General features: G+C 34.6%; 1 pseudogene; it reads left to right on the forward strand.

Annotated features, from left to right (window-relative positions):
- Nucleotides 1–10,044: 10,044 nt before the first annotated feature.
- Nucleotides 10,045–10,141, forward strand: LOC138822498 (U6 spliceosomal RNA; annotated as a pseudogene).
- Nucleotides 10,142–11,703: the final 1,562 nt, after the last annotated feature.

Consider the following 11,703-nt stretch of genomic DNA (forward strand, 5'->3'; position numbering starts at 1 on the left):
GAATGTTTTCTGGCTTCATTGAAATAGCACAAAGACACTTTTGGACATGAGGTAACACGTGTTTCAGAGACCACTTAGTAAAGACAAATGCAATTTAAATTGCTTATAAATACATTATCCATGAGAATATTTTGTTCAAACTTCTCATGTGCTCTGTAAATTAAGGTGAATTTTAAATGGTAAGAAGGTTCTCAGATAATTTTTTGTGAGTCTATATGCTGTGCATTAATTTCCCAACTGTACATGAGTTAACCGTAAAAGAAACAATAGCAATTATAGGAGAAAAAGTTCTGTGTTTATGTATAAGTGTTCAATACAATATACAAGACTCTACAAATAAAAAATTGAAACAATAAAGCCAAGTCCCATATGTAGATTTATGGGAGTGATATAGAGAAAGCATTACCCCTAAGTGGAACATGAAGCATGAGGCCACTCCCTTTCTAAATCACGCTTGCTAATCATGTAAATGTGCAAAAAGGAGAATGGAAGAATGATTCTTTTTCCAATGCAAGTCACATATGGGAGAACAGACTTAACTGGAAAAAAAGAGTCTATCTTGAGGGAACAGGAATTATACTAGCAATGAACCTGGTGGCTAAGATCACATTTCTTGTTCTTTCCTTTTCTTATATTCCTTTTTATTGTTGTTGTTTTTCGTGGCACTTGGAATATGGGACAGGGAGCTGTCCCTCTGAAACGCAGCTCAAGGCTAGTGCTCTTCCACTTGAGCTGCAGTGCCGCTTCCAGTTTTCTGGTAATTATTGGAGAAAAAGAGTCTCCAGGACTTTCCTACCCGTGCTGACTTTAAAACCCAATCCTCAGATCTCACAAAAACTTGGTTTATGATCACATTTCTAACAGTGTACACCCAGGATATGTAATGTATATGTTCATCTAACTTTATATGAATTCTTGAGTTAAAAATCTGGGCTACAGTTAGACTTTACACTCACAAAAGTGTTTGAAGTTTAAAAGTTGATACTCCTAGAAAAATAAAACCTAAGAATGTAAAGGAGTCTGGGAGGTTCAATTTGCATTTAGCTTGGACAGTATAGGCTTTGAGACACTACCTATAATTAACCAGCCAAAGCTGGGATACCAGTCACGAGCAAGATTGCTGAATTACAGCTTTAAGTTTTTGCATACATACATACATACAAACATACACATACACACAGAGGCACTTATAGGTGCACACAAAAATACATAAATGAAACAACTCTCAGAATATGTAGAAAAGTTAGAAAACAATAGAAAATTGGTCCTTAGTAAGACTAGAATCAAGTGATAATTTTTTTATATTAGAAAGCCCTCAAGTGAACTTTCCCCCAGAAGTTGAGAATATTACATAGGTTGGGACCAGAGATAGTAAGAGAGTCAAGCAATCATTCTTAACGGGATAGGATACATAGTGGAATGAATCAGGGAAGCCTGCAGGTGCATCCAAAAATGTTCATATCCTGTGTCAAATGTTAAAACACCTTTGAAAATAGTACATAAACAGTCTGAGCAGTCAGTCTAGTGGATTAAATCATAGGAGAAGTTCAGAATTTCTAGTCTGTTTCTAGATTAAATAAACAAACTATGGCAGGGCAATGTGATACAAGCCTGGAATTCTAGCACTCAGACAAGAGATAAGAGAGTGGAATTACATAATGATACCTTCCCTGGACCAGATAGAATAATTTTGTCTCAGTAAAACTAACCAAACAACAAGAAAGGAATACACAGTTGGAAGTTTGGCCTAATTTTGTCATTATGTTTTGAGAAGTCAAGTTTCCTATTGAATGCACCTCATATATATCCTCACTTATGTTTTAAATGCTCTCATCATTACAGAACATTCGTAGATGCAAAAGAGCTCATGTTTCCCATCCCTCATTCTGTTGGATTCCAAATAAATGTTGAAGGATTACAAAAGCTTAAGACTGGAGAAATAGCAAAGTTCGTCTAATGTAGGATTTTGTAGACCTTGTTAAATTAGAATTTAGATTTAAAATATAGTTTTTGGATTTGTTTGTAATTTCATATTCTATAGGATACTACAAAATTCTTTCAAAGTAGAGGGATTAATTGAAAAATTCACAAATAATTCTGGCATTCTATTTGCCTAGATATTCTTTCACGACAGTTATAATTAGAACATAGTTAATAGATAATTTGCAGAGTTCATGTATACCATGTTAATATGAATAATCTAGACAGAGTTGCCAAAAATGGATGACATTAATTTATACATTTAGAAAAACCAATTTTTCAAGGTTTGGTTTAATATGGTATGAAGAGAGTAATTGTGTGACATCTTCTTTCTTCTACCTATATGTACCACAGGAAGCCATTTCCTTATTTACGTGCCTCTGTATACATAGAGAAAAATGCTAGGTTTGGGGTTTTTTTTCAGTTTTTTTTTTATTGATTCATCGTAGAACTTGAACTCTTGGCATGGACAGGGTCTCTGATCCTGTTTATGCTCAAGGCTCAAGCCCTACCACTTCAACCTCAGTGCCACTTGAGTCTGGATTTTGCAGAGAAGTTTTTTGGAGATAAGATTCTAAGAAACCTTCATGCCTGGGTGGGCTTTGAATCATAATTTTCCTATCTTAGCATACTGAATATCTATGATATTTAAAAAAATCTAAATATAAATAATATTTGCAAGTGTTCTGATCTCAAGATTACCAGTGGAGGAAAAATGATGCAGCTCAGTTTATTGTGGTGTTCTTTTCAGAACAAGGAGGGTGTCACATTAGCAGAGGTGTAGTATTTTTTCAAAATAGAGATAAGGTATTCATAATGTGAATTAAGGAATTTTAAGGTGTCCCTTATAAGTTGGAAACTGTTGGGCTAGGATGACTTTATGGCATAAATCTTGGGATTGATGGTCATAGACATAATAGCTTACTCTTATAAACAATTGCTTACTCTTGAAGAATTAATTATTACACATGCTTCACAGTTTTATCCTCTACAAGAATGTGGCTATTTTTCTGTTTACTTCTCAATCTGGACACCCCATTGGAAACTGCATCTATTGCAGAATTAATTAACATGCAAACAGGTACTGTTTTGAATCTCTTAGGAATGTTGAGAATTTAAAAATGAGTAGTTGTTAGTCATAGGAATTTTGAAGAACACATATATTCTGTCCTCTTTAAAAACTTACTTACTTTTAAAATTATGGGTTTCCATAGTATTAAACTGGGTCCCGTCGTGGGGCCTGAACTCTGGGCCTGGACGCTGTCCCTCAGCTCTTCAGCTCAAGGCTAGCGCTCTACCACTTGAGCTTCTGGCTTTTTTCTTTTTGCTTATGTGGTGCTGAGAAATCGAACCCAGGGCCTCAGGCATGCAATGCAAGCGCTCTACCACTGAGCCATCTTCCCAGACCCTGTTTTCTGTTTTAGAATGAGAAAGTACTAAATTTATTCTTTTTTGAAAAATTTGGCAAGTATATTGTGAAAATAGTGTCTAGTTGGATAACATTCAAGTTGATGAACCTCTGATAAATAAGGGGTAATTAACTCAAATTAGAAGCCAAATATTATTGATTTTTAAAATGTTACTACATAAAGAATAATATTTACTGTGTCAATACAGTAAAATTACATTTTACACAGCTTATTTTTTCAATTTTATTAGCAAATTGATGTATAGTGACTTTACACTAATTGTAAGGTAGTGAATAAAAGTCATTTCAAACTTGTTATCCCTCCCTCATTTTTCTCACAGTTGTCCTTCACCCCTTCACCCCTCACAAGTTGTAAAGTACATTTCCAACATATTGTCTTGTGAGTATTGCTATTGCATTGGTTTGCCTTTTGTCCTTTGTCTCACCATTGTCTCACCATACAGCAGGGATAAACCATAGGGGAAAACCCCAAAGAAAACAGAAATCACATAGTTCATCAAAAACAACAACCACAAATGAAAAAGAAATCTGGTTCCATATCTTGGAATTCATTTTGCTTAGCATCAGCTAATATGGTTACATATATGCATAACAAAGCCACTGGAAAATAATAGCTGCATGGATACTATATCATGAAAACAACATGTTAACATTTTGATGGTAAAGGTGGAATTAGGATTGGTGAATTTGCGGTTCTGATAAATGATTTTCAACAGATTTAAATTTATGACAGGTAAAATTGAATAGTTCAAAATTTTTAATAACTTAGCCTATTAAGAAAATTTAAAATTGCCTGGAAGAATAGGCTCTCATGCAAAGAAATCCAAGGAGACTTAGTAGAGAGGGAGCAATATGGATGAAGATGGCTCTTTTTCAAACTAAACAAACAAACATCAGAAACCTTGCTGTAAATCCTGTAGGTTCCCTTGGAATTGTCCTTACCCAGGAACTATATTCTCACTGTTTGAAAGAAGGTTGTATTGGAATTTAAATTAAAAGTTCTTTAAGGGCTGGGATGTAGCTCAGTGGCAAAGCGCTTGCCTAGCAAGTGCAACGTCCTGGGTTCGATCCCCAGTACCAAAAAAGAAAAGACAAAAAAAATACAGTTAAAAAAAACCCAAACAAAAAAAAAAGTTCTTTAAAAAATAAGGCATCAAAATTTGTGAATGTACCTTCAATTACCAAATACTAATTCTCTGAAAAAGATAATTTGAGTCAAAATATTTAGGGAGAAAGTGCCCTCCACAATGAAAGAAGGTGTCACTTTCCACAATGTCTTTGGACGTGAAGCAGTGAAACACAGAAAAAAATTTGATTGGATACTTCAAACCAATGATTTCACATTTCTAAGTGGCTCACAAAAAATAATATTCTTATTAATATGAGGTAGTCTAGACTTCTTTTATTACATATGCCAAAAAGTTCAGAAAAGAATTGAGCAAATGGAAAAATTAATAATAAAATTTTTCTTAGAAGCCTTAGCTAAGCGTATTGACTTCAGCAGTGAAGGGAGGCCAAAACTTTTTGATGTAAATTGTGTTAGTATTTTTACTCCCTAAAGTGATTTTACAGAGCCCATTTGGCTCACTACAATGCAGAACTGATTGAATGAAGACATGAAAATACATTCCACATCCAAATGAGGCAACTTGAAGAGTTTTAAAAGAGAAATAATGAAGATGTAGCAATGGTGGAGCCCGTATGGTCCTTCAGCTTCACTAGACTGGAAGCCAAGAAGCTGTGATTAATTGGAACTCTGGCAAGAGCTAAGAGTAGGACATAGAAGTAGGACATAGAAGCATTTTCCTTTTGTAACAGACACTTTCTTCCAAGGTATGGGTGGTTTAACTCTATACTCCTCCATACATCTTGGTGAACAAATGCAAGACCAAGAGAAAAATAACCTATTAAAATAATTTTGCATAGAATAACTTCACTGTTCCTGATATGGTATCGAAGGAGAATCTTAAGAGAGAAGATTAAAAAGTGCAGTATTTTTTGGTTTCCTCTAAGCATCTTCTTAGCAAAAATATATCTTTGATGTTAGACAATTCTGATTGAACCAACAAGTGATGGAGTACTTATTTTTGTGGGCACTTTAGACACAAGAAGTCTTTCAAGGTAAAAGAAAAAAAAATATAGCCAAATATTTGTGATCACAGCATCTTGGACTGTTTTCTGCAGACAAAGTTTTACATTAGATTTCTCCTTATTAACATAGATGTTGTTTCATGGCAACCAAATACAAGAAGGAAGTTTTATGGACTCGCTTGGCCAATTAAACAGCATGAAAGAAGAAAATGGCAAATAATATTTAATGAAATTACTTTGACCAATCACTTTGCCAGAAGAAAGAAGGAAAAATATAATTCAAAATCAATTGTCTTAAAAGTATGAAGAAAGAGTAGTGAAGAGAGATTAGAGAAAATATAGAGGATCGTTTTCTCTCCAGTGGAGTAATGCGTTCTTGATCTTGTTTCTTCCATTCTACCTCACAAGCTACCAAGTGTTTCTCAGGACTGGATTATCCAGTTCAGACAGAAATCTCTTAGAAGTAAGATACTATATGCAGCAGGTGATTTATAACCTTAGACAATCTATTTAATTCTGTTGAAAATTCTCCCCTATCCCAAACTTCCCTCTTTGAACAGCTTTGTTTGCTTTTCCCAAGACTGCCCTTCATTAACTGATTAAAATTTTGAGTGGTCATATTCATACTCTCTAGAGATTGCTGTTTGGTTGTGATTTTTGTGTGTTTTTGTTTCTAGATGTGTTTTTAACTGAATTTTAAAAGTTTGTGCAATTGTGTTACAATTAAATATATCCATCTAATTGTCCAATGCTCCTAGATCAGAGTCACTCCTTCTATCATTCTCAACCAACCCTTTCTCCAAGATTTATTTCCAATTTACCACTTCCTTCATCATATGTGTACATTCAGGATTCTAGCTGTATTTGCTCCTTGTTCATTTTTCATTCATTCTATGTCTTTACTATAATTCCTCTTTGGTTTCAACTTCTGATAGTCATTCTGTTAAACTGTCTATTAATACTTTGAAAGGTTTATATACATTCCATGGAGTTTCAATCCTGCATATTCTTGAAATGATGTCAGATTATATCTCCATAATTCATTCATCTGCAGCAACAATTTGCAAGACTGGAGACGGGAAGCACCTAAACATGATTTTTTCTCAACCGTTTGAAAGATTAATCTTTAGTCAAAAAGAAAGTTAAAAAATGGCTTAGAATGTATTTCTAACTATGCATTTTTATAAATGGCTTTGTAAAATCGTGTGATTCTTTTATTTTACATGGAATAATATTTTCTACTACCTATAAGTTTTGGAAAAAGAAGAACATTATAATTTATTCCTAGATAGGAATATGATAGAAATAGAAGACAGATATTATGTTTGTCATATCTCTGATTAGTACCCATATTCAAGACTTAAAGTCATATTTCTTACTATATTAGACAGAGGGAAAACATAAAATAACATATGATGAGGCAACTATTTGTGATTGTTTAAAATGTACCTTATAAAATGATGAAATTTATTAGCTAAGGTTTGGGTTTGAAATTTAGGAGGCTGACATATTAAACACATTTCTGAAAGGCCCATACTGAAAACCACAAATTGTGGGTGGTACTATTTCTACACTTTATTGAATGGTTGAACATGTTTGGCATTAGTGCTGTGTAAATAATTCAACTCTATTGTAACTTGCTCCCTACACTTGAAAAACTTGTAATGTCACTAAGTATCATTAACTTGTCAAATGTTATTTTGGCGAAAGTGATTTTTTTAAATTTAATTTTATTTTATTTGTGAACATACTGTACAGAGGGGTTACAATTACATGGGCAGGATAATACGTACATTTCTTACCAAGCATTGCAGCCTCCTCCTTTGGTTTACCCTTCACATCCCTTCCCAGCCTCCCCCCTCCCCCCCAATCCCAATCCTTCTCCTTCCCCCCCTCACCCCCCCCCCCGCACGGATTTTTTAAACCTCATTGTGGACATGACAACTTGTACTTCTCATTGTTGCAAGAGGTCCACCTGTGTCCTTAAACACTGGTTTTTCCCCATCTCCTCCACAAGTTATACTGACACCAAATATAGTGAAAGCAGGGATTATACTGTGGGGGAGGGACATACAAAGCAACAAAGAGATAATCTTATAAATGCGTTAGAAACACATGCATGAAAGAAAAAAACATTAAAATACATATCTAAGGGTTCATTTTCCTGACCTCACATTATCTGACCTTTTCCGCTTGACTCATACATATACTAGACATTGCAAATAAGGGAAACAATGAGACCTATGTTTCTTTTGGCCTGGCTTCCTTCACTTAATATAATTTTTTCCAAGTTTTTCCATTTCCTAACAAATGGGGCAATGTCATTCTTTCTGATGGAGGCATAGAATTCCATTGTGTATATATACCACATTTTCTTGATCCATTCATCTACTGAGGGACATCTGGGTCGGTTCCATATCTTAGCTATGGAAATAATGCTGCAATCAACATAGTTGTGCTGGTAGCTTTAGTGTGGTCTTGTTTGTAAACATTTGGGTAAATGCCCAAAAGTGGGATTGCTGGATCATAGGGGAGATCTATGTGAAGTCTTTTGAGGAACCTCCATACTGCTTTCCAAAGTGGTTAAACAAGTTTACATTCCCACGAACAATGAAGTAAGGGTGAAAGTGATTTTTAAAAGTTTATTTAAATGTAGATTATCATTGGTTTGAGAGTGACATTTTTATACCACAGAACCATGTTGTACTGAAGTCCCAGTGTTTTGAAGCACTCCTTAGTGCTTCAAATGTTTTTCTGAATTACATTTGACCTCTAAGTCAAGTTTTCAGGCTTTGGTAGACCAATTATAGATCTATCCTTCTAGGAACTATTTTTTGGCCCACTTATGTTGGAATAAAATCTTTCGTTAATCATAGGTGAGGGGTATTAAAAATAATCTTATGACAATTTGTGAACTTGTTCACTCATATGGGCTGGTCATCTGTAAGTTGAATGTTTGAATTACAGTACTTTCTCTCAAATTTTGTGATCTCATCCTTCATTTTAAGTTGCCTTGCATTTCACAATTGCTTACTGCTAATTCCTGCATCTCAAGGAATTGGGGCCCTGAAATACAGGAAATGCGAAATTGAGATGGGTCTTCAATTACTTTGTGTTGATATATTGCATGGGCCTTGGTGAAAAGTCTTGCCCCTGTTATCTGATGATGCAGGTAAATGGGCCTTGAGATCCTAGGACCCATGGGTACTGCAGAAGAATAATATTTTTTAGACATCTTAGCAAAATTTGGGCATAATCAGTAAGAATGCTTCAGAAATATGGACAAAAGCAGTTTGGGACAAGCAAGTTAAAACAATAAACAGAGCAGCAGAGTAAAATCCATTACAGATTAGAGGAAAACATTGTTTTTTTATCATGTGGATTCAGAAGACCAAGAAGAGTTATAATGTATCACAAGTTTATACTAAAAAGATTGCATTGATACGTTTTCTAGTCTAATACATATTTGAAACCTAAATATTTATATTCCAATTCTGTTTATTGGAGTAAATAAATATCAATTTATTTGTCAAATTATCAACTAATTCTAGTAAGTTTCATTGTGTGAAATATAAAATCAGCACATATAACTATATATAATATGATTAAAAGACACACGTTTTGTATTGTTCTGTTGTAGTTACTGTATCAAAGGCAACTCTGTTTTAAAGTATGATTCCATTATCTCTACTTCAGTGTTTGATAGAGTTAGATCTAAAGCTTTATCATTTGTAGATTTACAGCATGGAGGCAAGAGGAAACACTGTGATTAAAACATTATCAATTTAATGCCTAATAATGAGGAGAAACATATGCACTTCTCCTGCAACTATGAAAATATTTGGTGATAAAAAGGCAGTAGTGTAAGTTCCTGCCAGGAACTTACAGACAGGCCAGGACATTAAGTAATCATGCATACGAACAATTTTTTCACTTCTTGGCTTTAGCTACTTTTAAATGGAAGGTATAATAAACAATTATATTTTGATAAAATACCTTCTCGTCTGAACAGTTCTCTTTGAACTGTTCATCCCTCTATGATCCCTTGTAACCAAGATTAGTTTTGTTCTTGTAAGAAAATCTTTGCTGTCAGGGTAAGGTATTCTGGTTGTTCTGTTCCCACATGGAAGAAGGGTAAAGGCTCAGGTAGACATTTGTTCCAGTAACACCTCATTTGGGAAAATGTCAGCTGAAGAAGTTTAGAAGTAGCTCTTAAGCAACGCTTAGTTTGAATCCATTAGGTCCACAAAGCTGGATAAATAAATACTTGAAAAAGCCATCACCTTTGGACCTAATTATAAGTAATAGAGAGTATGATCAAATTCCAAATAAAAAGACTTAAGATATTCATTGGCAAAAAAAAGTTTGCAAATGTGAGCAATCGACTGATCAATATAATTTTTTCCAATATTCCCAGAATTTTAGGGAAATAAGATCGATAGCATTGTTAGGAACAATAAGGTTTCCTTGTTACAAGTAGGCACCCATAGATATAAGCCTGTATAAAGATTGCAGCATTAACTATTAAATTTAGAGGATACTACATGCTTCAGCAGCACGTATACTCAAACTACAATACAGAGATTAACATGGCACTTGCACAAGGATAATATGAAAATTTGAGAAGTATTCCATATTTTTCATTCTTCAGATGCAAGAAATGAAAAAAAGTGATTAAAAAGTTGATTACAAAATTACAAGTTTAACAATACACGTAATTCATATAATTAAATTTAGTTTGACATCAGTGTATTAAATCACCTCAGAAAGGCGTTTACATAGCATAAACTTTACAAAACTTTTCAAATTAGACAACATTGTCATTTTATCCCAAAGAAAAATAATATTAAGACCTAGAAAAAAAGGAATCAAACTGTTTCTATATGGAATACAATCGGAAAGGACACATTAATGAACTTATATATTATAAAATAATATAGAATTCAATGTATATCTAGGAGAAAATAAATTATGAACATTATGCAAACATAGAATATAGAATATTTTAAAATATACTTTTTCAGACAAGCACCAGAAATATTTTAGTTTCTGTACTACTCATTTCAACAGGTAAATTAAAATTATTTCTTATTAAAAAATCACAAACTCTGAAGAAATTATTATACATGTTTACAAAATCTATTGAATACATTTTTCCATCCAAGGCAAGCAATTCACTTGGAAGAATTCCGCGGAATCCATGAATTTTTACAGTAAAATATTGGTGCTGCCGGGCACTGGTGGTTCATGCCTATAATCATAGCTAAACAGGAGACTGAGATCTGAGGATCATGGTTCAAAGCCAGCCTGGGAAGGAAAGTCTGTGGTACTCTTATCTCAAATAAACCACTAGAAAACTGGAAGTGGAGCTGTGTCTCAAGTGGTAGAGGGCTCACCTTGAGCTGAAGATCACAGGGATAGCTCTAGGCCCAGAGTTCAAGCCCCATGACCGACCAAAAAGAAAGATATTGCTCTTATTTGGATTGTGAAAATATTTTGTAGGGACACAAAAGATGAACTTGCATTTTTGAAATTTAAGAAACTTAACCCGACCATTAGGACTTCGGTGAACAATTTGTACAGCCTTTTACAACTTCATAGAGGTAGTGATACGTACTTATGCTTTTGGCAATGTCAAATAGAGTTTCTTCTATGTTGTTCTTCAGGCCTGGATTTATATAATGGTTCAACAGAAGGCGATCCAGCGTATCTTTGCTATCTCAATTCTCAACAGCAAGATATAAGGGTGTCAAGAGTCCTTTAGTTTGGGGAAGTGTTACTGTGGCTCAAGCGGTAGAGCACTCCCCTTGAGCTGAAGAGCACAGGGACAGCACCCAAGCCCAGAGCTCAAGCCCCATGACCCACCAAAAAAAAAATCACAACAACAACAAAAATCAAACAAACAAAAATATTTGGGCTGGGAAAGTGGCTCAGTGGTAGAGCGCTGGCCTTGCATACATGAGGCCCAAGGTTCGATTCTTCAACACCACATAAGCAGAAAAAAAAGCAGTAAGTGGTGCTGTGGCTCAAGTGGTAGAGTGCTAGCCTTGAGCTGAAGAGATGAGGGACAGCACCCAGGCCCAGAGTTCAGGCCCCACGTCCAGACCAAAAAAATTTTAAAAAAAAAGTCCGTTAGTTTGGCCATTGGTATCTGTATCATGATGAAGTAAGAAAGAAGCGACTCTGGTATTATTCCACGTGTA

This window comes from Dipodomys merriami, unplaced genomic scaffold (genome assembly GCF_024711535.1).
Source record: "Dipodomys merriami isolate MVZ:Mamm:240054 unplaced genomic scaffold, mDipMer1.0.p SCAF_1106, whole genome shotgun sequence".
Classification (NCBI taxonomy): Eukaryota; Metazoa; Chordata; class Mammalia; order Rodentia; family Heteromyidae; genus Dipodomys; species Dipodomys merriami.